At 34.0% G+C, this 12,452-nt stretch overlaps 1 protein-coding gene and 1 long non-coding RNA gene across 4 annotated transcripts in view; one reads left to right on the top strand and one right to left on the bottom strand.

Annotated features, from left to right (window-relative positions):
- LOC109055359 (ubiquitin carboxyl-terminal hydrolase 33) overlaps positions 1-1,962 on the bottom strand; it is a 29,873-nt gene extending 27,911 nt beyond the window's left edge. The window contains exon 1 of one of the 3 annotated variants that reach the window (XM_042717931.1): positions 1,674-1,962. The gene's annotated coding sequence lies outside the window, so the exon portion shown is untranslated. The remainder of the gene's footprint in view (positions 1-1,673) is intronic. The other 2 variants (XM_042717930.1, XM_042717932.1) reach the window with 2 other exon arrangements.
- On the top strand, positions 1,940-12,099 carry LOC122136166. The gene is made up of 4 exons (XR_006153970.1): positions 1,940-2,071; positions 5,289-5,394; positions 8,475-8,653; positions 11,326-12,099. It is a non-coding gene; the product is annotated as an uncharacterized LOC122136166 (long non-coding RNA).
- Positions 12,100-12,452: the final 353 nt, after the last annotated feature.

The raw sequence follows: 12,452 nt of genomic DNA, 5'->3' as shown, positions 1-12,452 counted from the left end.
GACTACAACTTTTAAAAATAATATGCATTAAAAGAATATCAACATTTTGAAGTAACTCTTTAAATGTGATATTTTACAAAGTGTGTTTTTTTGAAAGAGTACTCAAGTTTAAGAAAATTAGTCATTAAACTATTCTCTTTAGATACAATTTAGTGGCCTTTTATTTCATTAATATTATTCGCAAGTATAGTTTTTTTTATTTTATTTTTTTTTAGATTTGAAGTACACTAGCGCACGTGTTTTCATAAGGGAAATGAAGCCTTCAGAGACAGTACATGATTTTCCATTTAATAGCCTAATTACAATCTTTTTAATCTCAATTCCTATTTTACGATCTGTAAATGTTAACATAAATGTAGAGCAGGTATCTGCCATCAGTTTTCTAAACTGTGTGCAAAAGTCTCTGCGGTTACGGAGTGTCATTCAGGGCGAAGGTTAAGACATGACAAACAACAAAAAACACTGCCATGTCTTGAACTTCTGACATAGATTTACAATACATCACTGAAAAAACAAAAACAAATGTTGTCTGAGTCTTTTGTACTCAATCGATAACCTGTAGACTACTGAATATCTGTGACAGGACAGCATATGTATGCAAAATCTGTATGGCCTGCACATACTTTACAATCTCAGAGCACTTTGACCTTATAAAAACAGAAAACAATAATAGCATCATAAAATTTTATCTTTAAAAATCTACAGACTAACCAGTTTTGCAACAGAGACTGTTTACAAGACTTACTACAATCTATGACAAGGTTTCCCCAAACCAGGGTTTGCGAGGGAACTGCAGTGGCTTTGATGAAAGCTGATGAAAATCTAACAAGTCATTACATAAGAGTTTTTTAATGTTTACCCCCAAATATGATTATCTTCGTGTATGGGATCCCCTATATAGTTTATTGTATAAACGCCTAATTTATACCATAAAAAAATAACAATGTAAAATAATTATAAAATTAATAATAAAAAAAAAAAAAAACACTCATCAAGAAACACGAAACATTTTGTTTAACAGCATGTCACGTGACCATTAACCCATATCAGAAAACCGTGATCATGCAAAAGAGTATTTAAAATAGTTTGGTGATTCGAGATAGTGAGTAATTATTATAAGTAATTATTCTGGAAAATTGTTGTTGTAGCTGTTTTGTTGTTTGCTGCTATTCTTATTCTTATGTACAGTACACTCATAGTATTGTGCAGTAATGTACAGTCACATACAGTAAACGACAACTATGGGCCTCTACAGCTGTACGTGACGTCACTCCAGCAGCGCGTCAGCATAAGCCAGAATCTTCGCTAGGCTACTTAGCAACTAGCTTCAGCCCGTCACGCACAAACTTCCCCACAGTTTTCCCCACGACTATAAACCTTTCAGTTATTACAACCATAAGCACAGCTAAAATCCCTGCAGAAGGTCACTGAATGCGGTGTTTACTTTGAATGAAGAGCAGACAGAAGGCGTGTGAATGCGGCGGGCTAAAGCTAAAGTCAGCGCGCCGCTCATCATCTGACAGCTCTGCCTCTGCATCAGCTCATATCACAACACAGCACCTACAACCGCACAGAATCAACGGACGACTTAATATTAAACTCCGCTGGACGAAAAGCTTTACATACGCCATATTTCATTCCGCACACAAGCCAGTGGTATAACAGTAGCTCACCTCTAGGGAAATCAACGATGGATGGTTTCAATATGAATCGATTATCGCGTCTGATCTGCTGATGAAGAGAGCGGCGGTGTAAAGACGTCTTTCGGCTTGTCAGTTAAGTTACATATCTGTAGTATTCTCCGGTTTGCAGACAGCAGGTTTTCAAACGCCTGGCGTCGGACACTTTAACTTCTGACTGGTGCTACTACATGGTATGACACATTCAAACAGCTTCTTCCGGTTGCTGTGCGGCGCTGAGAGTGAATAGGGAACGCAGGCAGCGGCGGTGCCTCCTAGTGTGGACGCGCGGAACGACTCAGATGCGTAACGTTATTGATCCCTGAAGACAGAGCGGGGTCCATCCCATCCCAGACGCCCCCGTCTGGCCGTATACAGTCAATTACATTACGGTAGGAGATGAGCAAGACTTGGTTTGAGATTTAAGATTGTTTAATTGATGTAAAATACAGTAAAGAAGGTTTTTATTTATACAGCGCATATAGCCTAATAGCGCTGCATATCAGGCATGATAGGAAACAAAAATACAGTAAAAATAAGATTAATAAATAAAAATAAACATGTGAACAATATATCAATATTTTTTGAATATACAAAAATACATTCTTGTGGTAAATGTCAAATATTATTTGTTTAACACATAGTTAACTCTGTCGAGCGACAATCGAAACTGGATAAATGTGGGTAATTTTTCATAAATGTTAGGTCCCATTTTTTTGATGGCCATGATCACGCCATTAACATGACCGTTATTTAACCTCTGTTTCCTTAATTCCCAAGATTAGACTACAGATTACATGTATTGGACTGCAACGTATAAAAAGACACAGAGTAGGCATTAGAGAGAAATTGTATGAAATAAACTTAGTCATTCTTGAGACATGGGAAAACAGGTCCAGCAAAGGTAACTGCTATTAGGTTTAAAAATAAAAATATTTTCAATTTTAAATGTCATGAGGGATTAATAATAGAAAGTATTTATCACAATTATCACCTTCAATTTAATTTTCTCATTATTATACCAAATCTATGTTTCTTAATGTCCTCTCACTACATCTAAAACAGTGTGTCCAAAGAGAAGGGTTCAGTTATTCATATGCAATAAAATTGATAAAAATGTTTTTTTTTTTTTTTTTTTTATGATAATAAAGAGCTTGTTTCGTCAAAAGCAACACTTAATAATATCTCCTATCAAAGCAAGGTTGTTTTTTAATGACACATGCATGTTTCATAAGAGTTTAAAGTTGCGACCCCACTTTTTGTCAACAATGTCAGACATTCAATAAAATGTAATAAAATCAGGGAATATCAGGGGCAGCTGTCACGCTAAACTCCATTGCCACTAGTGATGGGAAGTTTGGATCATTTTAACGACTCGGACCTTTGAGTCTCGTTCAGCAAATTGAACAGCAATCTCAGCAGCGGAAGTTGTCATAGTTGGGTAAACTTTGAGAGCAGTGAATGGGAGAGTACCATAAGTATATTTTTTTATATAAATACTTTTTTTTAAATAAGTTTAATCAAAGGAAAAAAAATGACAGAGACTGAAACAGCAGTCAGAAGAGAGAACAATGTCAAATTTACCATCCCTCCCAAAGACGCTGCATTAGAAACACCCTCGCATTAGCATGAACTAGTTTTTTGTAATTTGATACAAATGTGATATAATACAAAGTAAAGTGTTATAAATGTACTTCATTTTTTAAAAATCAAAATATACCAAAATTATGAGGATTTACGATGCCGATGACTGCTGAAACGCATTATCAGTCTTGTGAAAATGGTCCATGATCTCCTCCTGAATGCCCAACAGATACAGCAGAAAAATAGTGCAATTATAATTGCTTTTCTGTATAATGTTGAACAGAACATAGGCACTCATAGTAAGGTGAACTCATGTCGGCAGGTTCCGCAGCAAGTAGCTCCTCACCATCAGGAAAGTCTGCAGTGCTGCTCTCACCACATGGGTCTTCTGTTACCGCAGCTGTTCTGAGATTCTGTGTAAGCTGTTCATTGAAAAAAGAGGGATTTACCTAAAATCAAATAACAAAATATTTACATTTATTCATTTAGCACAGGCTTTTTTCAAAGTATCTTAAAAATGAGAAACACCAAAGGCAATTTTTTGTCATATTAGTGAATTGATTAATAGTTGTGGACTAATTAAACGCACAATGTCTATTACAATAACACACACAGTGTATTTAATGTATGTGTGTACACTATATATGTATACACACATACACAAACTCAGACTTACCTCATTTATCATACACAGTCCAGCACAGCAGGATCATCATGTATCAGGTAAGGCAATGCTAGGATTTCTCAGAAGATAATAAGAGTGCATAAGCTTATGGGGCTGTCACGTGATGAACGAACGACTCAAAATACCTAAAGACTCGATAGATGAACTAATCAATTCTCTTTCCGGCTCAGACTGTATTGGTTAAATATGGGGCTGTAACGTGATGAATGAACGACTTGAAAAACCCGAAGACTCGAAACAGGTGAACTAATTTCAGTACAGAACCCATAGGATGTTGCGCATGCACGACTGAATGAATTACTCCCCGAGACGACTCGTTCGTCCTGAATCACATTAAAGATCTGTTCAAAATGAACGAATCATTCAAGAACGACCCATCACTTATTGCCACAGTTCACCTCTGCAGAGTTCATCAGTGTCAGACAGGGTCTGCTAAGTTTTATAGTTTTAGAATATTTTAAATCCTAATGTTAATATTTCCTTTGTCACAACCATGATATGTCAACACCATCTAGCAATTTCTGAGGAAATTATTTGAAATATTTAGATCATTTTATTCTCCTGAAGCAGGTTCCATTACCATCTAGCATTAACAGAAAAAAATAAAATGGCTATTGCATGAACTTGCATTGGTTTTGTGAAAGAAATGCCAAATTTGTCAACACCCTCAGATGTCACCACTCACCACCATAAGATTTTGTGTTCCAATGATATATCAAAATACTTGATGTGACTCTTGAATTAAAGCTTTGTAAACAATAACATACTCACTGTTGTGTTTGTTTTAATGCAGTAATTGATTGATTCAATGTATTTGATCATTAAAATGACTACAAATTCAGGTTTTCATCACCAACATCGGATGTGTCAACTCCGTCACCTCCGTCATTTGAATATTTTGATAATATTTCATTGATTTTTTTATATTTGTTGTGGAATTGTTGGTCACATGTGAAAGTGTAATCTGTCTGCTAACATGAGAATGTGTTTTGAATTGTTAAAGATAAAGATGATGAAATTATATTACACAGTCCAAGGTAAAAAACAAACACATTTGGTTAAAAAAGAGAAAAGTTGGGAGGTTGTATCAAAGCATAGCTCAGTAGATTAGTACATACATATAAGATACATAAATGTAGTTTCATTTGTCCGAGTACAAGGTTTTATTTAGTTTTTCAATTTTGCACCATTTTGTCCCACTTCTTAAGAATGACTGAACTGTGTGTGTGTGTGTGTGTGTGTGTGTGTGTCCTCTCTTAATCAGTGTCACTTGAGGTTTAACAGGTCAGCTGGTTGTATGTTATATATGGTATGTCAGATGTAATTTGTGTTTCTGTTAGGTTGAATTGGTGAGGTGGATAATGGGCTGTAGTTGAGAGGGATCATGGCATCATAACTGAGGATCTGTTCAGAAAAACACTGTCAGTCTATTACTCTCTTCCACAGGTAAAGTGACCAGCAGCAGGGTTGTTTTCTAAGCTTACTGACTCCAAGCTTATTGCATTTTCATCCAAAAATTGCTTTTTAAATGTAGGGGTGTCAGCCTGGGTTCAGGTATATAAATGATAATTTTAAACATAATAATATTATGTGTTTTATATACAGTGCTGGGTAGTAACCGATTTCATGTTATCTAGATCATGCAATCAGGTTCCAAAAATTGGTTACACTTTATTTTAAGGTGTCCTTGTTACAGTATAATTATACATTTAAATATGGAGTAATATTAATTAACTACATGTACTTACTTTAAAGTTAGAGTTAGAGTTAGGATGAGGATTTGGTTTATGGTTAGTTGCATGTAATTCTGCATAATTTATTGTTATTATAATAATAAGTACATACAACGTGTACCAAAGACACCATAAATAAAGTGTTACCTAAAAAATTAAATATATGTAATTTGATTAGTTTACATTTTAAAATACTCGCCATAAGACAACAGTTACTTTTTATTGGTTACATGATTACACATTATTGACATGGTCACATGACATGCAGATAAACATGTATAATATTTCATTTTTTATTAAGGGTTTTATTTTGATTGTTGTCATTTAAAATAAATATACATATATTAATGTAACATTTTTATGATTTAAATAATTGTTAGCTTCTCATAAACTCACAAACCTTGTACAGTCTCTTCACAGTTAGGGAAACTTTGACGTAATATAATATTTAATGCATTGGATGTTATTAGTAACAATGAAATGAATATATATTTTTGTTTCTCTTTTTATTTTTATATCAATATGGAACAAGATTATCCTATTTAAATCAATGTGATAAACATTGTAATGTTATATTGTAATGTTATATATATATATATATATATATATATATATATATATATATATATATATATACACACACACACACACATATATATATATATATATATATATAGAACTTTACAATATAATATTTCTGTAATCTATATAGCCTACCAATCAACAGTTTTTGAACATTTTGAACAGTAAGATTTTTAATGTTTTTAAAGAAGTCACTTCTGCTCACCAAGCCTGCATTTATTGATCCAAAGTACAGCAAAAGCAGTAACATTGTAAAATATTTTTACTATTTAAAATAACCGTTTTCTATTTGAATATATTTTAAAATGCAATTTATTCCTGTGATCAAAGGTGAATCTTTAGCATCATTACTCCAGTCTTCAGTGTCACATCCTTCAGAAATCATTCTAATATGCTGATTATCAATATTTAAAACAGATGAGATGAATAGAAGGATCTAAAGATCAGCATTTATGTGAAATAAAAAGCTTTTGCAACTTTATACACTATATCATTCAAAAGCTTAGAGTCAGTATAATTTTTATTATTTGGAAAATAAATTATAGAAAATGAATACTTTTATTTAGCAAGGATTCTTTAAATTGATCAAAATTGATGATAAAGACCACATTTTACAAAAGATTTCTATTTCACATAAATGCTGTTCTTCTGAACTTTCTATTCATCAAAGAAACCTGAAAAAATTCTACTCAGCTGTTTTCAACATCATCATAATAAATGTTTTTTGAGCAGCAAATCAGAATATCAGAATGATTTCTGAAGGATCGTGTGACTGGAGTAATGATGCTAAAAATTCATCTTTGAAATCTCAATGAATCACATTTTGAAATATATTCAAATAGAAAACAGTTATTTTAAATAGGCTAGTAAAAATATTTCAAAATTTTACTGTTTTGCCGTACTTTGGATCAAATAAATGCAGGCTTGGTGAACAGAAGAGGTTTCTTTAAAAACCATTAACAAGTTTACTGTTCACAAACTGTTGACTGGTAGTGTATACTACAGGCAATTTTTTTTTTTTTAAATACAATTATTTTGTGGCGCATTAATGATATAGATTATAAAGTTTGTACTGTAAATTGTAAGTAAGCCATTTGTAGGTTGATTCCCCCAAATAGTGGAAACTACTGGGTGCTATCTAAAGTGCTTTGTTTAAACATGTTTACTGCTTAACACATTAACATTATGAGATTATATTTGTATTCTCACCAGCTTGCCTTTGTTTTGATCTCCATTTTGGGCCATTCAATCGTGTTTTATGGATTTCACAGCTGCGTCTGATTTATCTTTGAATGCATATATATGTGTTGCATGCAGCAAGCTCACTGCTATGGATAAGACAGTATTAACAGAGCACGGGTGGCATTGCCAACATTGCTATTCTCGCCTGCAGGCTTATGTCTTAAAACTGATTCCTTCAAAAACAAGATTGTTTTCCATTCCTTTTTGGTATGGCTTTTTACTGTGAAATACAAATGTAGATGTTTTCCAAAAGCTTTTGTACCTGTATATCAAAGGACGACAATGCTCATCAGATAATGTTAAACTCTTAAACAAATTATTAAAATAAATAAATCAATAAATAAATAAAAGTGCTCTGCGATATTTCAGTCAAGTATTTTTGAAGTTTTCTGAAGCAGTATGATAGCATTGTGTGATGAAAAGACCCACGTTTGAGTTTAAATAATTTGCTGAAGATTTTCTCCTGTCCACTGCCATGGCTTTCAAATCTCACTCACAGTTTCATTATTCGGTTCTTAAGTGCCAAAGTAGGAAAAGCTGTGGCATGCATAAGTAGCTGTGCTTCATGTAGCAACCAGGATAAATAAGACAATGTTGTTTGCTAATAATAGGCAGTGTTACGCGTGTTGCATGGTGTCTTTTTGAGAGTTCCTCTTGGTTTTTTAATGTAGGACATGAATTGTGGAAATAGTTTTTGCTCTTTAACAATGTTTAGGTCATTCACACAGTATTATGTCTTCTAATAAATCGTGTGCCTGTCATTAGTTTAAACTTGCTCAGTAGATCAGAACGCTCAAGCCAATCACCGTACAACCAACCAAATGCCAGGCAGTCAATTCCAGCCATGTAATCCATGCTGTCACCCTGTCTGTCTGTCTCACCCTCTCCCTATCTGCATTTCTCACTCTGATCTCTGTGCCTTGAGCTGAGCTCTTGATCCTTATGCCTTATGTCTCTCCATTCACTCAGTGAGCAGGTGAGTCTGAGCACCGGGGGCACCTAGAAGCTCTTTGCCACCACTGCCTTCAGCACGGTCTCTCTCAAGTACCTCGCAAGATTCTTCAGGAGGAGGAAGTGCAAGAAAAAAGCCAGTTCGCCTGTAGAGCAGGAAACATTTGAGTTCCTCACCACTGTCCCCCTGAAAAAAGGTAAATGCAGATCGCAAATCACCTTTAATCAACAAAGAGTAAGTATTATAACAGTTTAAATTATTTTATTATAAATGTATAGAGTGTACTACTACTGCATTCAAAATTATTTTTAAATGAATTAATACTTTATCTAGGACAGTTAAGACTTTTATTATGTTACAAAAAAATATATGTGACCCTGGACCACAAAAACAGTCATAAGGGTCAATTTTTTTTAAATTTATACATCATCTGAAAGCTAAATAAATAAGCTTTCCACTGATGTATGGTTTGTTAGGATAGGATCAATAGAACAATATTTGACCGAGATACAACTATTTAAAAATCTAGAATCTGAGGGTGCCAAAAATAAATAAATAAAAAATAATAATAATTATTGAGAAAACTGTCTTTAAATCTATCCAAATGAAGTCCTTAGCAATGTCTATTACTAATCAAAAATGAAGTTTTGATTTATTTATGGTAGGAACATACAAAATATCATGGAACACGATTTTTGGCATAAAAGAAAAATCGATAATTTTGACCCATATAATGTTTAAATATACCTGTGCTACTTATGACTGGTTTTGTCATCCAGGGTTACATATTTAAAAAAAAGTTTAGTTCTTTAGGGCACAACTCTTTTACTGACCTCAAACTTTTGAATGGATTGTATATTATTTTAAAATATGTAATAAATTATATATATATATATATATATATATATATATATATATTTTTTTTTTTCAGAGTCTGAGTGTCCAAATCTGCCTCTGAACTCAAAGAACTTGTGTAATGTGGTTCCAGCTGCCTGCCAAGCCTAGCCTCCGCAAGCAACCTGATTTATTATCATCATATTTGGATAGTTGTTTAATATACAGTGCACAGCATAAATGAGTACACCTCCTCTGAATAAATCTAAAAGATTTATTTTCTTTATGATCACTAATATAATTTGTGGAAAGATGGCAAAATTGAAATGTATTAAACATTTACTTCATAAAAAAACAACAAAATATATGCCAATATTTTCTGTAAGATAAGTAAATTAGCCAATTTTGTTTAAATGAAGGATTGCAGAAATGAGCACACCCTAGATTTAATTCAGTAAATGTATAATATTCTAGTATTTAGTATGTACTCAGGAACTAAAAGTACACTGCTCTGACCCTTCTTGGCACTGTGTGTACAAGTTCAGGAGGTGCCCTTGCAGAAGAAAGCATGAAGGTACTACTCACCAACCACTAAAGTTCTTAGTAGGGATGGGTGATAGTCTCGATTAGCCAGACCTTCAAACTGCAGCTGAAGGTCTGGAATTCATGGCAGCTTTCATTGGCCAAGGCCCGCCCTGAGGCCGTTTGACCGACATGTCAAACAACCAATAAAAGTTCATTTCGTTCAGCGTCATGTTTCAGGGCGTGGAAATGTCGCCACAATAACAGATCGGTGTGTAAAACTCTCAACGTATTTGAAAGATTCTATGCCGCGAACTTCTAATATTATTTCATATTATATTCATTAATATTTCACATACTTTTGAAACTCCAGTGTTTAGTTGATCCTGATAAGAGCTCGTCGTCACAGTTGAAAACACTACGGCTTTCTTCTTTTGTGAGGGGGTTTGGCGCCACGGGATCTTTTGTTTCCAAGCAGAACGTTAACGAACGCGAAACACTTCTCCTGGAAATCCTGTAGAATTCAACCAATCCGATGACGGCTTCAACACTCTTGAAGTGTTTCACTTTTGTGTCCCATATGCATCAGACGTTTAGCCAACGGTCCATGGGCGTGACGTCTGAGACTGAGACTAGATGGGTGATATCTACCTCATTTTGCAACTTTGAAATACTCCATTTTCAGTGAATGAGCAAGACTTCCGATTCACCAGCTGCTATAAGTAAATGACTAAAAGAATAACAAAGGCCAGTAAATGGTAAAACAAATTGCCCTACAAACCAATGTGTTCACGATTACGATAATTAATTAAAGTAATATGATAACTTGGGCTGTCAAGTGATTCAGATGTTTAATCTAATTAAATATATGATGTGTCCAAGAATTAAATTAATTGCAAATAAATCACACATAAATTTGTCCCCCAAAAGATCATTTAAATTTTAAAATTCAGCTTTGGATAAATAATGATAATAAATGGGTTTAATGTTTTTTTTTTGTTTTAAATTAATATTGAAATCTGAAAAAAAAAAAGCTCTAAATATGAAACTAAAACCGCCAATGGGTGGCGGCAAGTCACTGTCTTAATGATTGAGTCATTCACTCAACCGATTCCAGGTGATTCATTCAGAAATTTATGTTGGGTCATTGAATCATTTGCTCTCTCGACTCATTAAAAACCTTGGATTCATTCAGTAACATTCATTCAGCTGTGTGTTGTTCGGAAAGACAACAATTCTGCTGTTGCTTTGTTTAGAGCTGTTTTTGTTGGCGAAATTGAGCAAAACAGGATATTTAATTGTTCATGCTCATTTTTCTTAGTTTTACATTTAGGGTACATTTCCCACTAATTTTCACTTAAAACTTTATATCTTTAAAAACACTCATATTTTAATGATACTGTTAAGTGTAAACAGAATGTTAATGTGTGGACCCAGTTTACTTAGCCATGTTTCCTAACCTGAGTCTCCATGCTCATAAAACATAGTATTCTAATTTTTACTTTTTGTTAGGACATCAGTAGTTTTGTAGCATTCATTCGGAAGCTGGAATCCGTGCTACAGAGAGCCTATCAGCTCCAGCAAGAGTTTGAGGGAGCACTGGGAATGACACACCCTTCAACACGTCCTAGTAATGGTGAGCGCTAAACTAAAGACAGTTGTGTCAATAGATAACTGTGTGGAAGTGAATGATTGATCTTATGTAACATTAATTACTGGGCTTGGCTCTGTGAACTATAACTGTACTCTAAAAATGTACTTTTTTATTGATGTGTGACAGGTTAATAATGTAAAATACGTGAAAAATATATGTTTTTCGAACAACCTAGTATGAGAGCCTGTTCTAGTACACCCCCAAAACAAAATCAAGAACTTGTAAAAGAGCATAATAGGACCCCTTTAAGAAGTTAAGAGGTTTCTTATAAAAAATAGCACATACAATTGCAACTGTCTGATTGTGGCACAAAATTAGCCATCTATATCTAGCCAAAAGTGTGCATGAAGCAAATGTCATTGTGAGAATACTACACACATACTGTACGTGCATAGCCAAATGTTTCTAACTGCATTTACTATGTACAATCAGCTGGCACATGCACCTTGAATTTTTGGCAACATTGGCCCGGACCATTATTTCCCAGTCAAAAAATAAACAAATGAATTGGAACAACAGACCACTGGAGATTAAAACAACAACCTGCTTGTGTAAGGGAAAAAAACCAAGTGCACTGAATAAACTGAGTAAAAACGTAATGCGTTCCCAGTCCTTGGATTTTTGGGTCTGGAATTGAACATGTTTGTATTCAAGCAATGAATAGATCAATGGAAGACAATTTTGTCAATAAATATTCAATAACAAATATTCACCTTTAAGTTTCTGTGACTATTTCTATTATTACTAGTATTTGCAGGTGTAAACCAATTGTGACCAATAACTTGGCATTTTTCATGCAAACCTGTGACTTTCTTTCTGCTGTGGAACACACAAGATATTTTGAAGATGCCTTCTTCATCAAACAAAGAAACCGACACAGTGGCGCAACTTTGCACGTTCTGCTTCATGCAGCTGCGCCTGCTGCGTATTACTGAGGCTCAGCTCATGTTATGTATCTAAATAAAGAAGCTGGTCATAGTCCAAA

Source organism: Cyprinus carpio, chromosome B2 (assembly GCF_018340385.1).
Source record: "Cyprinus carpio isolate SPL01 chromosome B2, ASM1834038v1, whole genome shotgun sequence".
Lineage (NCBI taxonomy): Eukaryota > Metazoa > Chordata > Actinopteri > Cypriniformes > Cyprinidae > Cyprinus > Cyprinus carpio.
This window is presented reverse-complemented; position numbering and strand designations above follow the sequence as displayed.